Raw genomic sequence first — 24,525 nt, forward strand, 5'->3', positions numbered from 1 at the left:
ATTCCCACAATGACCTCATCAACTGCCTTTTTCCCCAATTAGGTAAAGACTGAATGGAGTTTGGACAAAGTGTGGTGCTGCTTTTCATTGGACTTTCCTACATGATTGTGCAGGAATATTTTCCCCTGACCAGTTTTGGTTACCATGTTCTAGGAAAGATGTTGTCAAGCTGGAAAGAGTGTAGAGAAAATGTTCGGGAATGTTGGAAGAACTCGAGGGCCAGGCAGCATCCCTGGAGAGAAGGAATGGGTCGAGACTCTTAGGTTTAGAGGGATAGGGGCTAAACATAGCCAGGTGGGACTAGTGTAGATGGGACACGTTGGTCGACGTCGGCAAGTTGGGTTGAAGAAGCTATTTCCATGCTGTACGACTCTATGACGAGAGTGAATAAAGGATATTGACTTAGGGGGAGGGGTAGGGGATTTAGAGGGGATATAAAGAGGATATTGATTTAGGGGGAGGGGTAGAAGAATTAGAGGGGGACCTTTTTTCCCCCCTGAGGAGGACCTTTTTCCCCCCTGAGAATGGTGTTTGACTGGAATGCACTGCCTGTGAGAGTGGCTAACAGTATTTAAATGGTATCCAGACGAGCACTTGAATTTGCATAGGAAAATAACTGCAGATGCTGGTACAAATCGAAGGTATCACAAAATGCTGGAGTAACTCAGCAGGTCAGGCAGCATCTAGGAGAGAGGGAATGGGTGACGTTTCGGGTCAAGACCCTTCTTCAGACTGGCCATCTGAAGTCTGAAGTCTGAAGAAGGGTCTTGACCTGAAACGTCACCCATTCCAAGTCTCCTAGATGTTGCCTGACCTGCTGAGTTACTCCAGCATTTTGTGATAACATGAATTTGCAAGGCACTGAAGACTGTAGGCCAAGTGCTGGAATATGGATTAATGTAGAAGGGTGCCACTGGTTGGCATGGAAGTGGTGCACTGATTGGCCTACCTGTATTTTCATGCTGTAGGACTGCATACATTCTATGACTCAATACTTCCTGCCAAGTATGACTTGGGATCAGGAACATTCTGTTGAATACTGGCTTAATTCCTTCAGGCTTGACCCTGGCCTGGATTGTATCCCAGGAATACACTCCCGAGAAATCCGTTTAATATTAGCTTTCCTTGCTGTTGGTGTTCCTGTTTGGTACTCCCTCCTCACTATGATCATATTGTGTCCTACCTCCTGACTTGCAGGTCAGTGTGGCATTTGATCAGGCTCCTTTGAACGTCACCTCTTCTTTGGGGGAAATTGTATTTCCCAGCCAAAAAACTCTTCTACATCTCCAAGTCACACAGTCTGGCTTTGAGTGCATCTTTGATTCTTTATTGTTCCATCACAAGCAGCCAAAACTTCACTAACTAATGTATTCATCTCAGGAATTCTCTTTACAAATTCTTCTGCTTCTCTTCCCTCTCCACTTCCCAAAAACTGGCTCTTTGATCTTTTGCTCATTTGTCATACAATCTGCACATGTGATTTGGTGTCCAATTTTATTTGACAAAGTTCCGTAAAGCATCTTAGGAAGCAGACCTTGATAAAGATAAAAACGGTACGAAGCGCTGGAGTGAATCAGCAGGACAGGCTGTAAATCAGGAGAACATGGATATGTGACATTTCGAATTGGAACCCTTCATCTCCCCCCAGTAAGGGGGCGGGAAAGCTGGCAGAGAGGACGGGTGGGAGAAAGTCTGGCAAGTGATAGGTGGATACTGGTGAGAAGAGGTTTTGATTGGCAGATGATTGGACCAGGGCCAGACATGAAAATTCAAAAGATGTGAGACAAGGAGATAAGAAGAGAAGAGGCATGAAATGTGAAGCCAGAGGAAGGAATATAGGTGGAAAGTTTCAGGAGGAAGGAGAAATTGAGAAATTGATATGCATCCAGGTGGGGCACAGGGAAGGGAGGGGGACAAAGGAGGGAGGCAGGGGTGGGTCCATTGGTTAGTTACTTAAAATTGGAGAATTCAATGTTAATACCGTTAGTCTGTAAGCTACCCAAATAGAATATGGGGTGCTGTTCTGCCAGTTTGCCTGTGGCCTGACCTTGCCAATTTATTTAAAGACTTTATGAATCCAGCAGCAAAGAACACCCCACTTCTCTTTTATTTTTCAGACAAGATGAATTTGTTACATTTTGTCAGCAGATAAATGCAGTTATTTAGATGAAAATGTACATCTTTGCTGGTGGTTTCATTCTGTCATCACACTTTTTATCAATTACCTTCTCCTAAGTTCATACTAAAATTATGGTTCCAAAATGCCTATATAGCATGATTTATTAGGTGCACCATCTCAGCATGAAATGCCTGTGTTATAGTCGGCACCTGGAGCACATTGACATTTAAAGATGCTAACATTTAAGATGGGGAGTTCCTGCCGCTCCTCTTGTATTATTGTGAACAATAGCGCTGCTGTGAGGATGATTCTTCTGTCTGGATATTGCCATATAATTAACCTCTCTCTGGGATGCAAAAAAGTTCCTGGGAAGTTCCAAAGAGGCGATCAGTGACAAACCCTTGAATAGAGACGGCCTACCTCGTTTAGACCATAAGTGGAAATCAAAATGTACACTGTTGAATATGAGATATTGGTGATCATGCTGGTGGTGATAAGGTTTTATCAATACTTGCCAGTAGGATGATTTACACGATTATTCATGACAAGCCATATTGATTTTGAAAGCTCCTATTTCTCAGACTGCATCACGGGTGCAAAGAGGACCAAACTATTGCCTTAACCTGGCCATGATATCATGTTGAGAGCATCAAAGAAAACGATCATGGTGGATGCCTTGCTGAAACTATCTTTTGTTAACTACTGCACTCTGGGCTGCAATAATGTAATTGAAAAGTTCCCGAGAGGCAGGCAGTGATGAGCCCTTGAATAGGGCACACCTTGTTTTGATCTCCTTATACTTTGTTGCACGCCATTCCATCCTCGCGTGAACCTGCACCTCCTTTCTCTCAGTAACTCTATAGCTGCCACAAAATGCTGGAGTAACTCAGCGGGTCAGGCAGCATCTCAGGAAAGAAGGAATGGGCGATGTTTTGAGTCGTTTCAGTCTGAAGAAGGGTCTCCACCAGAAACGTCACCCATTCCTTCTCTCCTGAGATGCTGCCTGACCCGCTCAGTTACTCCAGCATTTTGTGTCTACCTTCGATTTAACCAGCATCTGCAGTTTTTTTTCCTCCTCCATAGCTGCCAGCACCATACTGATAAATAATCTCTCTCAACTTCTCTAATTTGTTTTCCACTGTCCCTTTCAGCCTCTCCAACACCTTTACCAAATCTATATTAACTGTTTACCATGCCTTCGTTTCATTTGTCATAGGCCACTTAACTCTAGGTTTCAGCCCACTGTTCTTCTCCCTTGACCTCACCACCTCCATCCCCCTCTACAATGCATATACTCTCCTCACCAGTGACAGAGGCAATGCACACCTCCAGATTCAAGGACAGTTTCTTCCCAGCTGTTTATCAGGCAACTGAATCATCCTACCACAACCAGAGAGCGGTCCTTAACTACTATCTACCTTCTTGGCGCCCCTCGGACTATACTTGATCGGACTTTGTGGGCTTTACCTTGCACACCGGGAAGGCCTACCGGGAAGAGGTGGCTGATCTGGCACTCTGGTATCAGGACAACAGCCTCCTCTTGAATGTCACAAAAACTAAGGAGCTGATTGTAGACTTTAGAAGGGCTCAACATCCGAGGACGTACACGCCACTGGAGATAAATGGGATTACTGTGGATAGGGTGAACAGCTTTAAATACCTGGGAGTCCACATCACAGAGGATCTGACTTGGACAACACACATTGCCATACTGGTGAGTAAGGCGAGGCAGCGCCTTTACCACCTCAGACAGTTGAGGAAATTTAGAGTCTCTCTGAGGATCCTTCAGTGCTTCTACTCTGGAGCTGTAGAAAGCATCTAGTCCGGGAACATCACAATCTGGTTTGGGAACAGCTCTGCCCAGGACAGGAAGGCTCTGCGGAGAGTAGTGCATTCGGCTGAACACACTATGGGAACTACTCCCACCCCCCTGCAGGACCTATACATCAGAAGGTGCAGATCCAGAGCCATCAACATTATGGGGGACCCCTACCACCACAGCAACGGACTGTTCTAGCTACTATGGTCAGGCAAACGCCTCCGCTGTCACGCTGTGAAAACAGAGAGGATGAGACGGAGTTTCTTCCCACAGGCCATCAGGACTGTTATCTCTCATATCACCAGGGACTAATTTAATTTACTGTATGAATTTAATTTTTGTGTTAAAATTTTTTTTTCTATTCTATTTTGTGGTTTAGCACAATCCGCAGGCATTGCCACTTTCATTTCACTGCACATCTTGTATATGTATGTGACAAATAAACTTGACTTGACTTGACTTGACACTATACGTTATTTCCTTATCATGTATCTATACACTGTAAATGGTTATTTGCAATCATGTATTGTCTTTCTGCTGACTGGATAGCAAGTAACAAAATCTTTTCATTGTACCTCGGTACACGTGACAATAAACTATAAACTAAACTATCAGGTGAAGTCAACCAATATATCAACTACAAAGTGACTGATAAGCAGACACCCTCTGGACCTTGGAGATGCTGACTGGTAGATTTTCTGGGTTATTAAATGTTATGCCTATTAATTCTCTATTACATTTTTTTTCAATTGGATATTACATGACAAATTTTTCAGTGAACCCTGTAAGTTTAAAGGAAGGACATGAATTGGGAGTATTTATTCACAAAATGCTGGAGTAACTCAGCAGGTCAGGCAGCATCTCAGGAGAGAAGGAATGGGTGACGTTTCGGGTCGAGACCCTTCTTCAGACTTATGTCAGGGGTGAAAACATCACCTAGTCAGCAAGATGCCAAACCTTTGGAATTTCCAAATAGTTAGAACACTGGATTATTGGAGTTTTACATTAAATATCATTTGAAACGGAAATAGGCCATTCAATCCTTGCAGCAAGTTTGATTACATTATGGCTGAGTTACATTTTAACTCCAACAACTCATCTAGATTACATGAAAATAAAGCATTTGTGGAAAGAATTATTTACCGATTCAGGTTGAAGATCTTTAATCAGAACCGTGAAAGAGAGAAACAAGTTCATTTTAAATGACAGAGACAGTTGTGGAAGGATGACAGGAAAATGGAAATATCTCTGATTTTGTGAGGTCAGGGATATCTCTTATTCATTAATTGTTCACTTACATTTATTATTTATTTTATTATTTATGGTTTTTTATTTATAGTTGTTTGGCTACTACCCCCCCCCTTCCCTTCTTTACTCCCAACCCCTGCTTCCCCCTCCCCTCCAAGCTCCCCTATGGCCCACCTGGACTTGCACCAATTTCCTCACCTCCCCCTCTCCTTTCATTTGCTTTCCTTCGTCTAGCTTCACAATTCACAACTCTTCATGCATTCATTAGATCAGATTGGGTGGAAAACATGCCATAATCAATTCAGATTCTGTGCTTAAACTATCCTATCAGCAAATGGTTAACATTTGCTCAGTATTTTTAACGTTTATAATTTGCATAACTTTAGCCAATTTTAAACATACTCTCACAGACCTTACCAGTAACACAAATGAATTATTTTTATATCTTCATTATATTTTAATGTCCTCTAATTATGGGAAGACTAGTTATACTCTGTGATGTTTCTATTTCTATGGAAATGAATCCATGAATATGGACATTTATAAATATTCTAAATCATGAGTGTTTTCTACCAAGCCATTTTAACTATGGTTAATAATAAATGGGCCTCCTTACAATAACAAAGAGGATATTGTTGAAACATGTTTAAGGACACATGGGTATTTTAGTTATAAATTTGAAAGATTATTGAGAAATAATAGGAAAGAACAGATACAAGCATAAAACAACGTGCTGGAGAAAGTCAGCAGCCGGGTGGTATCTGTGGAGGGAAATGGATTAACAACGCTTTGGGTCGGGATGCTTCTTCAGACAAGACATCTTCTGGCAAATTTACTAACAATTGTAACTATAGTTTATGGGCTTCAGTTTAGTTTAATTTAGTTCAGTTTTGTTTGGAGATACAGCGCGGAGACAGGCCCTTTGGCCCACCGAGTCTGCACCGACCAAACCTCCGTGTGAAAAAGTTGCCGCTCAGATTCCTATTAAATCTTTCCCTTCTCATCTTAAAACAATGTCCTTGGGTACATGATTCCCTCACTCTGGGTAAAATACTGGGCATATGGCCTATCTACTCAACTCATGGTCTTATACATCTCTATAAGATCATCCCTAATCCTCCAGCACTCCAAGACATAAAGTCCTAGACTGCCCAACCTCTCCCTATAGCTTAGGCCCTTGAGTCCTGGCAGTATCCTTGTATATCTTCCTCTGCCTTAGATTCTACCTCCACTGCCCTTTGAGGAAGAGAGTTCTGAAAATTCACAACCTTCTGAGAGAAACAAAAATGCTTCAAACCAGTGTTTGGTTTTCTAAGCTACAGTCTCTAGTTCCAGTTTCTACCATTAGAGAAAACATACTCTCCACCACGAGTTGATCAAGATATTATTCCTTTCAATCAGCTCACTTCTCATTCTTTCCAACTCTAGTGGACAGAGTCCTAGTCTGTCCAACCTTTACTCACAAGATAACCAGCCATTTCAGTTTTCTTTTGTAAATCTTCCCTAAACTTGCACTGCATTCACATCCTTCCTTTTAAATAGGTGACAAGATCCCCCTCCACATATGTAATTGGAGACTTCAGCCATAAACAATAGCGTTTTGTTAATTTTCCTATTGTTTAACCTGCATTTGTGAATCTTTTGTGGAACTTTTGAGAATCATGGACTAAAACACTCAGTTCCCTCAGAATCTCAGAGTTTTGCAACCTCTTACCATTTAGATAATACCTTTTTCATTTTTCTTGCCATGATAGACAATTTCACGAACTCCCGCATTATATTCCATTTGTCAGATTTTTGCCCACGCACTTAAACTACCTGAACCCTTTTGTTCTCTCCTCAGGTCTTCTTTCCAAGTTACTTTCCTTTGTTTTTTGTGTTAACAAATATAATAATCATACCTTTGATGAGTTCATCCAACGCATTTAGATGAACTGTAAGAAGTTGAGATACCCCCAGAGCATACCATTCATTGCATATTGACAAGTTGAAAAATACCCATTTTATATCTCCATCTCTATTTTCTTTTGGCCAACCAATCTGTCTATGCCAATATGTGTCCTTCTGCACCATTAGCTTTTATTTTCACAATAAGCTTTGATGGCTTTGGAAATCTAACTGTCGCAATTCATTGAATCCCTTTTTATCTGCAGCACAAGCTATTTCTTCAAAGAACACCAATCGCTTTAGTTGAAAATAATTTCCATTTCACAAAACTCTGTTGACTTTGATATTTTATTTGACAGTTGTTAAGCTAACTGGCCTTTATTGTCCTTGCTTCCTGTCTTTTTCCATTTTTGAATAAAGGAATCACATTTGCTGTTTTCCAATGTAATAGGTCTGTCCCACTTCGGCCATTTTTAAGGCGACTGCCGGCTACTGTCAAAGTCGTAGCAGATCGCCGATAAACCTTCGATTTTTTTTAACTCTACGACAATGTCTATGACAATTACCACGACAATGCCTACGACAAGCTATGCCAACCTACCACCTAGGCGACGGCAAGCTATGACAACCGGCGACCCACGATAAGAAAATGTTGCCAGTCAGTATATCTATCTCACAAAAAAGGCCCGAGGATTGTAGGAGAAAACACAGTTCCCATTTCACACAATATTCATCCATTTGACAATTGTGGCCGGATAGAATTATCACTCAGATGCAGCATGTCTTTGTTTCATTTCCCGAGGGCGGATATATGCCAAGATCATCTAGAATGGACCATTACACACCTACACAAGTGACTGCCGTGCTCTGCTCGGCCGCTTTGCATGACAAACACGCACGAGAAAAAACTATTCGACAGCAATGTCATATCTACAAAAGGTGCTCATTCGCGATACTTTCCTGACCCATAAAAGAATGGAGATTTCCCGCTTTACGCAAAGTGGTCATTTTGGGACAAATAGACTTCAGAGATACAGCATGAAAAAACAGACCTTTCGGCTCACGGAGTCCGCGCCGACCAGCGATCACCCCATGCACTACCACTATCCAACATACTAGGGACAATTTACAATTTTATTGAAGCCAATTAACCTATACACCTGAGACAGACACAAAAGCTGGAGTGATTCAACGTGCCATGCAGCATCTCTGGAGAAAAGGAATCGGTGACGTTTCGGGTTGAGACCCTTCTTCAAAAGTCACCTATTCCTTTTCTCCAGAGATGCTGCCTGACCCGCTGCCTGACTACAGCTTTTTTGTGTTTGTCTTCGGTTTAACCAGCATCTGAAATTAAATTATTTTATTTTGTTTTATTTTGTTTTATTGGTAAAAATAAATGAAATTAAAATAATTGAAAGAGATGCCATGAGAAACTACTCTGAAATACAATAACTTTAAACATCAATCTTTGGTCAAAATGCCTAAAATTTACTTTATTCAAACAAAATTCTTATAAAAGGTGGATCAGCACCGGCGACAACCAAATTCACCTGGCGACAACCTGGCAACAACCTACGACAGCGCCCACGACAGGATACGACAAGCTACGATCATTGGCGTCAAGCCAGCTGTCGCCGAAAATTTTTGAACAGAATAAAATTTCCGCGACGACTCGAGATCTGCTACGACTCATTGGAGACTCCTCACGATTGTGCCCGCGACACCCCGGTGACCATGCAGCGACAGCCTAGTCGCCGGCAGTCGCCTTAAAAATCGCCAAACTGGGACAGGCCTTTAACTGAACCTGCCCCAAACCTATAGAATTTTGGACAATCAAAACCAGTTCTTATAAGATCCTAGAATTGTGTGTCAGGAGTTCAAGATTTGTCAGCCTACAACTCCCACAATTCGCTCAGTGCCATTCACAGATGATTGAAACCTTTCTGAGATCTGTGTTGTACCATGTTGCTTTTACTGCTGTATCCCTTGCCAGTCATGCAGTTAACAGACAGTTCTTTGTGGGGTTTTTTGAATGCTTTGAGAAACAAAATGAAAATTGCACACAAACTTATTCTGCCATATTATCCAGCATCAGATTGTGAAGTTTAGTTTTGTTTAGTTTAGAGATACAGCACGGAAACAGGCCCTTGGGTCCACCGAGTGTGCGCCAACCAACGTTCCCTGTACACTACCACTATCTTACACACTAGGGACAAATTACAATTTTTTATCGAAGCCGATTAACTGACAAACTTATACATCTTTGGAGTGTGGGAGGAAAGTGGACACCCAGGGATAGCCTACATGGTTACTAGCAGTACGTAAAAACTCCGTACAGACAGCATTCATAGTCAGGATTGATCCCGGGTCTCTGCCGACAACTCTACCACTGTGCCACCATGCCGCCCAGCTGAAAGAATTGTGAAAGAAGCACTGGTAATATTCGAGACTAACATTGGGAAATTCCTGCTAAACATCACAGCAATGGCAAAATTCGCAGTTGATTATACTCCTGCAGAGTTCGAATGCGTGAGAAATTCAGAGCACGATTGAGTTCAGTTCAGCCAAAGCTTGAGGAGAGAGTGGAAGACTGGCAGTCGAGACAAAAATTAAATAATGAATGAAGTCATAGAGAGAAACAATTCAAACAACATGATTGAGCCCATGTCTCAACATCACCCAGCAAATTTAACATCAAGAAATGGGATGTTGAAGTGACAGTTGAAGTAGATGATACAACGACATTCCTGGGAGAGATCTCTTGATGTTTACATAGATCCCTGCAAGAGAGGACAAGAGAGTATTGAAGAATTCTGCTGATTTAAGTAAAAAAATTACACCTTCCACAAATCAATTGTAAGAAGACAAAGGAATAAGGGTCAGAATTGGAGTGGGATGGAGAGGGGGAGTGGGATGGAGGGAGGAAGAGGGATGGAGATTGGGAGTGGGATACAGAGTAGGAGTGGGATACAGAGTGGGAGTGGGATAGAGAATGGGAGTGGGCTGGAGTGAGGGAGTCAGATAGAGATTGGAATATGATGTAGAGTGGGCATGGGATTTATAATTGGAGAGTAGGAGCATAATGGGAATGGGAGTGGGATTGAGTGGGAATGGGATGGAGAGTGGGAGTGAAAAGGAGAGCGGGAGTGGGTTAGGCAACGGGAGTGGGATGGAGAGTGAGAGTGGGATGGTGTATGGAAGTGGGTTGGAGAATGGGAGTGGGATAGGGAATGAGAGTGGGATAGGGAATAGGAGTGGGGTGGGGAATGGGAGAGTGAATGAGAGTGGGATGGAGAGTGAGAGAGGGATGGAGAATGGGAGAGTGGTGGAGAGTGGGAGTGTAATGGAATGGGAGTATGAGAGAGAGTCGGCTGAATATGCTTTAACAAGCCCGCATGTTCGATGTGATCTGCATTGCCCGAGATTGGAATGAAGAATCACATGCTTGTATCCCATAATTTCGTTGACTTATTTGTGTTAGCGAATGTTCATCGGGCAGATGTACCGACAAAGTTATGGTGGTAAATTTTATAAATTTAAGAAAGGTTTCTTGTGTGTGAGTTTCTTCTTGATTCATGACTGCAAATGAAACCTGGCTCCCAATTTCCATCTGAGGGAAATCTATTTCAAAATATAGTCTTTGTCTTAAAATGTCAATGGTTACATATTTCACTGCTGTACAAATTCTCCAAGGATCGACAAACTTTATCGAAGGATGTTTTTTTTAAAATCCAACTCTCTGCTTGACGTGGCAAGATAATTTTTTAGAAGAAGAGTATTGATTATATTTTTGAAAAGCATTTATGAAATTGTAGTTCAAATCAAACTGGATAAATAATTTAATGGCGGCTTCAGCTGAGAAGCAGGTTCAAGGTAACTCAGAATCAGAGTAATGGAGACATATAGCACGGAAACAAGCCCTTGGGCCCAATTTTCCGTGCTGACCAAGATGCCCCATCTACACTAGTCCCACCTGCCCACATTTGGCACATATCCCTCTAAATCTTTCCTGTCCATGTACCTGTCCAAATGTCTTTTAAATGATACTACGGTCGCCGCCTCAACTACACGGTGCACAGTGGCGCAGCAGTAGAGTTACTGCCTTACAGCACAACAAACCCAGGTTTGATCCCAACCGTGGGTGCAGTCGGTACGGAGTTTGTATGTTCTCTCTGTGAGCACGTGGGTTTTCTCACGGCACTCCGGTTTCCTCCCACATTCCAAAGACGTGCAGGTTTGCTGGTTAATTGGCTTCTGTAAATTGGCCCAAGTATGTAGGATAGAATTAGTGTAAGGGTGATCATTGGTCGGCTTGGACTCATTTGGCCGAAGGGCCTATTTCTGCTCTGCATCTCTAAAACTAAAACTAAAACTAAAACTAAAACTAAAACTAAAACTAAAACTAAAACTAAAACTAAAACTAAAACTAAAACTAAAACTAAAACTAAAACTAAAACTAAAACTAAAACTCAAATGAAAAAACGAAAGCTACCTCCTCTGGAAGGTTATTCTGTAAACACACCACCCACTGTGTGAAAATGTTGCCCCTCAGATTCCTATTAAATCTTTCCTATCTCAACTGAAACCTATATCCTCTGGTTCTTGATTCCCCTTTTACCCAAAGACTCTGTATATCTACTCTATCTATTCTCCTCGTGATCTTATATACCTTAATTGGATTACCCTTCACCCTCCTGCGCTCCAAAGAATTAAGTCCTAGCCTGCCCAACCTCTGTATAACACAGGCCCTCTCAATCCTGGCAACAACCTTCCAAATCTTCTCTGCATTCTTTCCTGCTTAATAACTTATTTCCTATAGCAGGGAAACCAAAACCGAACACAGGACTCCAAATGTGGCCTCATCAACGCCTTATGTTATAGAGCACAGAAACAGGCCTTTCTGCCCAGCACATCCATGTTGACCTTTTTGCCTATCAATGCTAATTAGTCACTATTTACCAACATTCTGGCAGTACCCTGTTAGTTATTCTAAATGTCCCACTCCAATTTGACTTTCCATAATGCCTCGCATCTCACTTGACAGGATTAAATTCCTCTTGTGACTTACTCTTAGCAGTTATTGCAAGCATATTTATATTTTATTTAAAATTGTCTGAAAACCATGACAGGCAAGCTGAAATGTGATCAAATAATGTAGCTATATCTTTATAAGGAAATCGAATAAGGCCCTAAACTGGTGTAATTTGGGGGTCGAGCTAGTCGGCGCGGACCCGGTGGGCCGAAAGGGCCTGTTTCCATGCTGTATATCTAAATTAAAGATTAAAGATTAAAAATGACTTGCTAAAAGAACAATTAGCAGGAAGACACGAATTATGTGGATTCTGAGCCACCTGAATTTTATAAATAAGGTATATTTTGGAAATTGCTAATCTTAATCTTGAACAGAACGTGACTGATTCATATCTTCTGGGTCTTACTCATCAACCAAATAGTCTATCCCCTTGGATACACGTTTGCTCATTTGGCCCCCAACAGGCTTTTGAGTAGAGTATTAGTATAGCCACTTGAGTAAAATTCATTTGCAAACTTATTGGAATGGTGATAAACATTTCCCAGTGAGAGTGGTTTTATTGCACTAATGGTCAAACATCGAGCATTTCTATTTTGGATAATCCATGGTCTTTTAGCAGGCAAGCAGGATGAAGATGGTGCAATCAACAGGAAAGGAGGCGGCAATCATCATGGGTGTGATTCTTTATATAAGATAGACGGTTGAGGGTAGACATTGTAAACCTGTATAAAAGCCGAGGGCAAAACTAAATCACCTTTAAGTAGTTGCTCGGGTGAATAATGTTCAACATTTTCTAGAACTAAAAACGGGGTTATATTTATGTTTAAAGAACAGCGTGCAAGTGCAGCTCGGAGAGATTTGTGCAGAGTCAGTCAAAAAGTGCAAGTAAGAAGATATCATTATAATTCATGTTTAAAGCTGTGCGGGGGTACAGAGTACAGAGGTTATATCACTGTACCATGATATATTGTATTTTACATCCTATAAAATTCCCTCATGTCTTTGTATCAGCAACACATTCACCCCAGCTCTGAATATTTTTGAGGAACATTATGTTGAGTGAGAAATTCCAAAGATTCATGATCCTCTGAGTAAAGAATAAAGAATAAAGAGTTTTTTTTCACCTTCTGTTTTTAATGGATGACCCTTTATGACCACAATGGCCTATGATGATTAGTTCTAAATTCTTCTGCAGATAAAGCAGTTCCTCACATTTCCCTCTCAATCCCTCACTGAACTTTATTTTATTTTAGTTTAGTTTAGTTTAGTTTAGTTTAGTTTAGAGACACAATGCAGAAACAGGGTCTTCGGCCCACTGAGTCCACGCCGATCTGCGATCCTCGCACATTAGCACTATCCTGCACACTAGAGACAATTTACAATTTTAATGAAGCCAATTAAGCTACAAACCTGTATACCTTTGGAGTGTGGGAGGAAACCGGAGCATCTGAAGAAAACCCACACAGGTCACGGGGAGAACGTACAAACTCCATACAGGCAGCACCCATGGTCAGGGTCGAACTCTTGTCTCTGCTGCTGTAAGACAGTAACTCTATCGCTGTGCACCATGCAGCTTTGATGAGTTTGTTTCATATTCTTCTAAATGCTAGAGAATATGTGGCAATCTTATTCAGTCTTTCCTCATTGAATAATCTTCCTTCCTGTGGTTCTTCTCATAAACATCTTTGTTAATCTCAACAGCCACCTCATCCCATTTCTATTGTATGTGTTCCATTGTATCCTTGCATCAACACCATCTGGGTCCCAGGTCCTCTGTTTTTGCCAGCTAAAACTCAAAGGTTTTTCAAGACAATAAAAGAAGGCCGATTCATTAATCTTGAGTCTGAAGAAGGGTCTCGACCCGATACGTCACCCATTCCTTCTCTCCAGAGATGCTGCCTATCACGCTGTTACTCCAGCTTTTTGTGTCTATCTTCGGTTTAACCCAGCATCTGCAGTTCTTTCTTACTCATTTCATCTTATGATCCTTTATAAACAGAACCTGATTAAATATTAATATTGAATTAATGCAAGGGAGAATTTATTTCAGAGCTCCAAGTCTGGAACTGGAGACGCCACTTTTCTCAATATATTTAGAAGGTGATTTAATTATCAAGAACTGTGTATTCTGTTCCACGTCCTCTTTTGACAAAAAAAATCTTCTTAGTTTTAGGCAAAAATATATATCTGTGCCCTCACATTCTGTGATGGAAGATTATTATTTGACAACATAATTTAAGTTGCTTTTAAATTGAAGACATGTCACCATTTGATAGACGTATGTCACGTACTTTCTTTTCCTCTTTGGCAATTTCCATTTCTCATTGAAGCTTGATAAAGTATACTTTTTAATCAATCATTCGCTTGATATTGGTATTGATAGCAAGTGCGACCTTTAAATCTTCTATGTATATCAGGTCTTTTACCTCTAAAGATATTAGACTACCTACTTGATTTCAGCAACAATCTGATAGTTTCAAGGTCACTTTTACCGATACCAAACCTCTTATTTCCAGATTTATTAAAACATTTATTTCAATCTCCTCGTCTGTCATGGTGGAGACACTGGGGACGATTTTGACCAAAGCCAATTAACCTACAAACCTGCACGTCTTTGGACTGTGGGAGGAAACCGGAGCACCTGGAGAAAACCCATGTGGTCACAGGGAGAATGTACAAACTCCTTAGAGACAGCACCCGTAGTCAGAATCAAACTCGGTTCTCTGGTGCTACCGCTGTGCCACTATGGGACCCCCACCATTATTGGTTTTGTAGTCATTAAGGCACAATATCTTTGGAAATAAAGATTCAACAAATCATATTCAAGAGAAAAAGTCACATATATAAAATATTCCTTACTGATTCATTCCTTATCAATTATTATGAAATGCAGCAAATAATTTATGATACAAGGTACAATTTAAATGCTTGTTATCATTCCTTGAGGTGCTGTGCTCAAAGAACTTTGTTTGTGTAAAATGTGAAATGTAATCAAACTGAGAAATGAGAGATTCTCAATGTGAGAATCTACGCTTTCTTGAAAGTGTAGTTGACACACTTGCTCCAAATTTGTCATATAGCTCATTAATGTTTTAAATGTACTAGAATAAAGTCCCAGCCTGCTCAACCTCTCCCTATTGCTCAGTCCCTGAAGTCCTGGCAACATCCTCATAATTCTTCTCAGCACTCTTTCGGGCTTAATGACATCCTTCCGATATCAGGGTGACCAAAACTGACCTTACTGACGCCTTGTGCAACTGTAATATGATGTCCCAACTTCATGAAGTCTACACAATGCCTAATAATCTTTGATTTCATTCATCTAGTCACAAAAAGAAACAAAAGAAAGGTCCTTTCCCTAAAATGGCTCAGGAGAAAGACAAGTAATTATAATCTGATAATTATTTTCAGGGTCACTCGGTAAATGGGAAGAAAGGTATACTTTTATTCTGCGGTTATCCCTAGATTATAGTTGTCACATTTAATATTGTTATGTTATTTTAGTATTCGGCAGACTTGGAAAGTTGATAGATGTTGCGCCACTGTTCAGTCATTTAAACTGTGCCAGAAGGGAATTGATAAAGTAATGCTATTTTTCATTGTCTAGTTTTTTGTGCACGATATGGAGTAAATGTGGTTAATGTCCCCTCAAGCTATTTGATATAATGTTGACTCGGTGGAATCTTTGTTTACTGTACTTGTTGGTTACCCCATCTGTTATAGAGAGCAAACAAAGCACAAGTCACTGTTTTTTTCATATTTTTTCAGGATCTGGATGTCACTGACAAGGCGAATGTTTATTGTCCATCACTAATTGCCCTTGAGAAAATAGTGGTGAGCTGCCGTCATGAAACCAGTCTCTCAAGTGATGGTCCTCCCAAAGTGCTGTTGGGTAAGTGTTTCCAGGATTCATATCCAGTCAGGATGCAGGACAAGAGATATTTTTCTACATTGAGGTGGTGTACAACTCTGCCAGGAACTGACAGATAGTCGTTTTCCCCAATGCCTGCGGCTCCTGTCATTCTTGATGGCAGGGAGCTTGGATTTGAGAGGTGCTGTTGGACAAGTAGCTACAGTGCACTTTGTTGATCGTACATACAGCAACCAATGTCTGCCAGTCATATAGGGAATGAATGTTCAGCGTGGCAAATGGGGCGCCGCCCAAGTCAACTGCTTTGCCCTGGATGCTGTCGAGTTCGCCGAGTGCCCCTGGAGCTGCCCTCGACCAGCTGATTCTGGTGGCAAGTGTTCATTTCCACCAAAAATTGGTGTAAGTTGCAATTGGCATGATCGGCAATTACACTGAGATAATGGCTTAGAGTTTGAATTCAATTTATGCCATCATTTGAGATTGGAATGCATTAGACGATCCTTTGATTGTTCTCAGGTTGGCTTCTTGGATGGAGAAAAAAGGAATCCAACCAAAAAAAGAATTGTACTTATAGTCATATTATTTTTACAAAAATAACTATATACTAAATATACTAAATCTCTTGTTTGTTTATTTGTTTGTTCCTGAACTACAGCCAAAACGATACATGATAGCACAACAATTTTAGGCCCACCTTACTCACTGTCATCCCTTTGGCGCTAATGGAAGAAATTTCATTGAAATCGGTGTTATATTTTGAAAGTTATTCGCATTTTAAAGTTTAAATCTATCTCCTAGGGAGGGAGGGGGAGGGAGGGAGGGAGCGAGAGGGTTGGAGGGAGGATAAAGGGGGTTGAGGGGGATGGAGTGGGGGGAGGGGAAGGGGGAGGGGGAAGGGGGAGTGGGGGGAGGGGGTGGAGGGGGGAGGGGGAAGGGAGGTGCACCAATGCAGGAGAGGTTTGGGCCCAACGGGTCCACTTGAACTATTATTAATTAAAATGTTAAAAAGTGATATGTTGATCGGTATATTTTGCAGGTAAGAGATGCTCTAGATGTAGTTATTTAGTACAGTAAGGTTTGTGCACCAACCTTCAACATAAATAGTATTTTTGTATTTTGGCTCAGAAATGAGCCTGTTGACTGCTAGGTGTATTCTGATTGGATTTGTTTTGCTTTTACAGCAGACCTTCACTGTTGATGAAAGTAAATATAAATATTTCAATGCAAATTTATCTTTATATTCCATAATGGCAGATTGATTCCTTTTATTATTGTGACAGTAAAACATGACAGAGAATTGTATATGCTTGTTTGTCTTATCATTGTTGCTGGGATAGGTATTGGACTAGGTGCTTTGATTGAAAATAAACTGAAAAGAATCTAAGGCAAAACATTTAGACATCCCAAAGAATCATAAATAACCACAGTTCCCAAAGCCTTTGACCATGGGAAACCATTGTAACATTCAGGTGTTATCATTAAGCAATTCTTACTCTATTACAATCCATAGCTATTGGGATCTCTTCTTATTCATAAATCAATGACAATTTGCATTCAGAAGGGTTGATTCAATTCTATTATCTATCATGGTCTAGAGAACATACACTTTTCCCAGGAAAATACAAATGAGCTACTTTGAAATGATAACTCAACTAAATAAAAAAGATGGAAATGATTTGTGCAGTGGTGACTTAAATTGTAGTGCAATAAGATTTTATTTTCTACAAGTTCTCTTTTTCAATGAGCGATCGAATAATCTCAGTCGCTTTGTTGTGTTGTCTTTCCATTAAATATTTCTGTAGCATCATTGACACCTGCAAACCTTTGTGCACCAAAACGTTGACTTTCCCAGTAATAACCTGTGTTACAGTTAGCTAAAAGTGCTGATCCTTGTGATATGGGTATTGTTTTAGGAAGTTGTCCAATTTGCTATTGTGATTGATCATTGTAACATGCACAAAGGCACAGTGAAAAAACATTGTTTTGCCTGCTATCCAAGCAAATCATACATGACATATGTTCATCAGAAAGTGCAAAAGAAAAAAACAAGGAGAGCAGAACATAGTGTAACTGGGCAACAAGAAAGGAGGTGTGGCATGGGTTGGGGAATTTTACCCCCAAGGACAGAAGGGTTGTAAGTGATTGGGGAGATAAAAGTATGTGATTTTCATAGCAGGTCCTTTAGAACCTATAGAATTCTCGCCAAAACATTCACTTCACATTGGATCCCAGCAAGAAACCTACTTTAGACTTTTTACTTTTGATTTTAGAGATACAGCACACAAGCAGCCCACCGATTCCAGGCTGACCAGTAATCACCCTGTACACTAGAACTATCCTTCATGTTAGGGAGAATTTACAAATAACATACAAACCTGTACATCTTTGGAGTGTGGGAGGAAACCGGATCACCTGGAGAAAATCCACGGGGAGAACGTACAAACTCCACATGACAGCACCCGTGGTCAGGATCAAACCCGGGTCTCTGGCGCTGTAAGGCAGCAAGTCTACCGTTGTGCCACTCTGCCGCCCTTGTGAAAGCCAAAACTAAATAATGATATTTATTGACCTGACTAATGACGTTTAAGAAAGTGTGATGAAGAGGATTAGAATAAACATTAATTATCCGAGCACATACATTGCTGCCCAATGATGTCCAGAATCCCAGGAAGTCCATGGACTTGTGAGAGGTGACCATGGAATATGTTGAAGTTTATCATTGCACCTCGATAAGTGTGACAATAATAAACTAATATCAATAACGTCGATGAACAAAGCAAGTTTCTTATCAGAGGGGTCTTAAAATCATTGATGGTGATCCAGAAGATTGCGATACATTGGTATTTGTTTCATTAAAATGTAATTTATTGTCTGGATAGGAAGGAAATTGAAACAGTTTTTATCGCAGTCCAGGTATTCTTTTCTGCTCTGATATGGAAGACTGAGCATTCTCTCTGTGGCCTAAGACTGATGAGAGAATCAATAATGATCTCACTTGCTGTCAGGGTTCTCACCAGTTCACACAAAAGAGAAATCGAAAAGATCAGAGTTGATAGATAAGTCATCTGAAGCCATCCTGTAATGATTTGTTTCAATGTGGAGTTTAGCTGTAATGGGCCATATTTGTGATTTTCATCAGCAACACAAAATTGGACAATGAGAGAAGATAGGCTTTTGCCACTATAATTGTGATTCAACAAAAACATGTTTCTTGCTTTTGAGTTATTTGTTTTGAAGGCTAAAGCTAACACTCTGGCAAGGACATACATTGTGAGCATGTTTAAACAGTCAGGTTTAAATTCCAATATCCTACAAACAAATATTGACAACTTTAAAAGGTTATATTTAAATTACATTACTTAGCAATTACTGGATTCAAATACATATTTTTCCAGGAATATTTTTATTTTAGTGTTGGAATTGAGAACATAAATCACAGATCGAATGCACAGAGCAGATTTGTCGGCACGCTAACAAATTTCTCATTTCATGTCACCGTGTGAAGATACGTTTTCATCCTGACAGTGGATTTCTTCACCCGAAAACTCAGGATGACATTTTACTCACAATCTACTTGTAAACACATACATATAAATCACATTCCAAGAGGATTTTCTCAAGTAAGCTACTGTGACATATCAGAAATAGACAAATCAAGAACACATAGATTTGGGATAAAAGATTTAGTGGGGACATTTTACACCCAGAGTGGTGAGTATTTAAGATGTATCCCAATGAGTTCATGAATTGCCTAGGCATAGGAGACTATGCACCAAGGACTAGAAGATGGGATTAATTGGGATGGGTGCCCACCTGTTGGCATGGACAAGGTTATAGAGCCATGCGGCATGGTTGGATGGCTTGATTCCATGCTGCATGGTTCTATAACCTTGATGTTAATCTTGATACCCAGAGTTTTCCCTGCTTTTCCATCAAAAACAAAAAGCAGGCTATGGGAAAAAATCTTCGAAGTAATTTACTCCCGTTATCTTCCGGCTAAGGCCATCTAATTAAACAACCAGCTATGTGCACAATATGGGAGACAGCGAACATATCCTCACTTCATGCTCAAAGCTCAGCACCCACACATTAGATAAATAGAAATATAAGGAGAAAAACATTAGTAATTATGGTGGCACTTTGGTGCAGCAGTAGAATTGCTGCATTACAGTGCCAGAGACCCAGTTTCGATCCTGACTACGGGTGCTGTCTGTATGGAGTTTGTACGTTCTTCCTGTAACCGTGTGGGTTTTCTCCAGGTGCTCTGGTTTCCTCCGAACTCCAAAGACATACAGATTTGAAGGCTATTTAGCTTTGGTAAAATTGTAAATTGTCCCTAGTATGTAGGATGGTGTTAGTGTACGGGGTGATTGCTGGTCGGCTGTTGGGCCGAAGGGCCTGTTTCCATGCTGTATCTCCAAAGTCTAATGTATTGGTCAGGCACCATCTGTGGGAAAAGATGCTGTCTGATCTGCAGAGTGTTTCAGCATTTTCTGTTTCTATTTCAGATTTACTGCAGCTGCAGATTTCCTATAAAACATTCGTAATAGATGACACTGGAGATAATTCCCCTCTTTTTTACCTCCAGGCTATAATGTACATTTTCATTGTGTAATTCCTACCCGGCTTTATTAGGCTGAGTTGTTACAGACAAGGAGGCATTTGTAAGGAATATTCCAGCTGGCACATCTGCCATCCACAGGTACTCTAACCCTGCTTTCCTAGTTGTCCGTAAAGAAAAGGCTTGGTAGTTACCCCTGAAATAAGATTAGATCAAATATTTTGAATCATCCTTCCCCTTGGTTTGGTTCTGCTTCTTTAAATAACATCTGCCTTTCATTTGAAGCTTCAGTTCCTCAGGCACAAGGAGAACATGACTACAAAATTATATTTTTGCTTCTATTCTCTGTGCTTGAAAGGATAAATAGAAAATAACACTTGGCAGCCATCCCGAGACTGTTCACATAGTTTGAATGCAGTCAAGTGACAAAGGCTTCAGCTGACGATTTGGATGACAAAGACGTATAAATGCACATTACTATACCAGGTCTGTTTCACTGTAAAAATAATTAAACTGTGACGGTGTTGCAAGAACATTGGTAGTTGTGAATTTCTGATGTTCATCTATAATACCTAGGAGTTTCAGAATGGCATTGGGACAATTTGCATAACTGGGAATGTACATAAAAGCAACAATCTGGAACTACAAAGTGAAATCAGAACCTGGATGTTAACAAGTGGATGTTAACATTTAGGAGGTGCATTATATCAGTATCTGGCCCTCATGGATTGTTTGGGAGGTATAAGTTTACTGTGTGGGGAGGGTGGGAAATCTCTCCGAGTCCTGTAACCCCAGCGCTTCACCCATCTTCACACTTGTTGAATATTATGCTAGAAGTGCATAATCATATAATGCAGATGAGACTAATGTATTGAAAACTGTGCATCCATTGTACTCCCAGAGTTCTAAATTATCAGTGGGTGCAAAGATCTTTTCACCTTTTACTTTGCGCATCTCAATAATTTTGCAGAGCATGGTTATCAGATTATTATCTCAATGTTGTTAGGTTAGGTAAGGGGGAGGTGCAGCGAGACCTGGGTGTCCTTGTACATCAGTCACTGAAAATTGGCGTGCAGGTACAGCAGGCAGTGAAGAAAACTAACGGCATGTTGGCCTTCATAACGAGAGGATTTCAGTACAGGAGTAAAGAGGTTCTTCTGCAGTTGTATAGGGCCCTGGTAAGACCACATCTGGAGTATTGTGTACAGTTTTGGTCTCCTAATTTGAGGAAGGACATCCTTGTAATTGAGGCAGTGCAGCGTAGGTTCACGAGATTGATCCCTGGGATGGCGGGACTGTCATATGAGGAAAGATTGAAAAGACTAGGCTTGCATTCACTGGAGTTTTGAAGGATGAGAGGGGATCTTATAGAGACATAAAATTATAAAAGGACTGGACAAGTTAGATGCAGGAAAAATGTTCCCAATGTTGGGGGAGTCCAGCACCAGGGGCCACAGTCTTAGAATAAAAGGGAGGCAATTTAAAACATGAGGTGAGAAGTAACTTTTACACCCAGAGAGTTGTGAATTTGTGGAATTCTCTGCCACAGAGGGCAGTGGAAGCCAAATCACTGGATGGATTTAAGAGAGAGTTAGATAGAGCTCTAGGGGCTAGTGGAATCAAGGGATATGGGGAGAAGGCAGGCACGGGTTATTGATTGTGGACGATCAGCCATGATCTCAATGAATGGCGGTGCTGGCTCGAAGGGGCGAATGGCCTCCTCCTGCACCTATTTTCTATGTTTCTATGTTTCTATAGTTTGTTTCTGATACTAAATTTAGTTTTGTTCAGTTTAGAGATATGGCTCGAAAACAGGCCATTTGGTCCATCGAGTCCGCACCGACCAGCGATCCCTGCACATTAACACTGTCCTAAGCACAATATGGACATTTTTTTGTAACAATTTTTAATATCAAACCAATTAACCTACAAACCTGTACGTCTTTGGAATATGGGAGGTAACCAAAGATCTCAGAGAAAACCCACGTGGTCATGGGGAGCACGTACAAACTCCATACAGATCGCACCCGTAGTCAGGATCAAAACTGGGTCTCTGGCACTGTGAGCACTGTAAGGCAGCAACTCTACCGTTGTGCTATCATGCCGCCCTTAAATATATTGCCAAAATATTAACTTAACACTTAGTGATCCAGGGCCACTTCAAGCTGAAGTTGTCCAATGCAATTTTCATTTTTGCTTTCAAGTATCGGGTTAAGTCAGCAGATTTATCCCGTAAAGTTTGAGTTACAAGTGGTAATTAGTAATTTTAAAACTACTGATTTGCTTATTCACTCTTACCTTCATTAATATTTTAACCAACATTAAATCCAGCAGTTTTCTATTTTGCAAGACTATGGGGAAGGAAGAGATTGCAAGTAAATAGACAGACTTTTTCAATAAGCTAGCAGACGTATGACGACTGGTTATGTATGCGTTATTTTATTTGAATTGTAGGCTTTTCCTATGGTATTAATGGTCCTAGAATTATAAAGTCTTAGAGCTAAACAGAATGGAAACAGACCCTTTGCTCGATTTGTTCAAGCCCACCAAGTTGCCATTCTGGGCTTGTCCCTTTTGCTAGCATGTTGCCCATATCCATCTGAACACTTCTTATGCATATATTTGTCCAAATGTCTTTTGGTCCTTTGAATCTCTGAAATGTTACTTACCTTTGTTACAGGGAAGTGGTGCAAGAAAACTTTATTTCCTGTTTGCTACAGCATGTATTATACTAAGAGGTGTCACAAAATCTTTTACTTGTGATAGGCACTAAGTAATGTGACACTGTGGTGCAGCAGTAGAGTTGCTGCCTTACAACGCCAAAGACCCGGGTTTGATCTTGACTGCGGTGCTGTTTGTACGGAGTTTGTACGTTCTCCCTGCGACCCCATGTGTTTCCTCTGGGTGTTCCGGTTTTCCCCCACACTCTAAAGGCATACAGGTTTGTAGGTTAATTGGCTTTTGTAAATTGTCCCTAGTGTTTAGGATTGAACTAATGTATAGGTGACCTGGCACAGACTCAGTGGGTTGAAGGGCCTGTTTTCATGCTGTAATTAAACTAAACTAACTAAACTTCTAGATTAGTGCAATCATTCGGAGAATAAGGAAAACACACAGCTAAATAATGAGGAAGCCAGAAAGTAAGTCCTCCCATAGAGAGGGAGAATAAAATTTGAAATCACTTACAATGATCTTTGCAGCTAGTCAGGTGAAATATGCCAAGGTAAATCATCTGACACGGAAACCAACATGGCAGAATTTCACACATGGATAACCTCACATAGCATTCAGTCTTAAGGCTCAGTTAGAGTGGTTAATGCGCTTGTCAGTGTACCGCTGTAAAAGTAGAGACCAAAAAAAATTCGATAACAAATAATGATAAAAAATGACCTTTAAGGCCCACGGCCTGCCTTTGCAGTGAGCAGGAATTATGAAAGTAAAGTGGACAATCAATCTACTTTATAAGGGGTTGCTGCTAAAAAATCGGCCTCTCACAGCAGCATCTTTACTTTTTCTTGACAGAAATGTCAGGTTACAATATTGGTGAATTAGCAAGACCAGAGATTTCAGAAGACTTTAGTCACCCTGGCTTATAATATACAACATTCAGGGGAAAAAAGAAGCAATTATCCACGGTAACATCCATTTGAGTACATCATATAGAAATCAGTTTCCTGATGAGATCCCACCTGGTATATTACGTATAGATCAGGTCTGCCTACCTAGGAAGGATGTAAAGGGCCTATCCCACTTAGGCGATTTTAAAGCGACTGCCGGCAAATACGTTGTCGCCCAACATTCGCCGGATGTCGCCGGCATGATCGTGAGGAGTCTTCAATGAATCGTAGCGGATCTCGGCGCATCGCGGAAAAAAATTCCAGTTAGAAATTTCTCGGCGACAGCTTATTGCGGGCGCTGTCGCATGCTGTCCCCAGGTTTGCTAGGTTGTCACAGATGCATTTAGAAGCATTCATTCATTCATTTTTAT

Source organism: Rhinoraja longicauda, chromosome 4 (genome assembly GCF_053455715.1).
Source record: "Rhinoraja longicauda isolate Sanriku21f chromosome 4, sRhiLon1.1, whole genome shotgun sequence".
Taxonomy (NCBI): domain Eukaryota; kingdom Metazoa; phylum Chordata; class Chondrichthyes; order Rajiformes; family Arhynchobatidae; genus Rhinoraja; species Rhinoraja longicauda.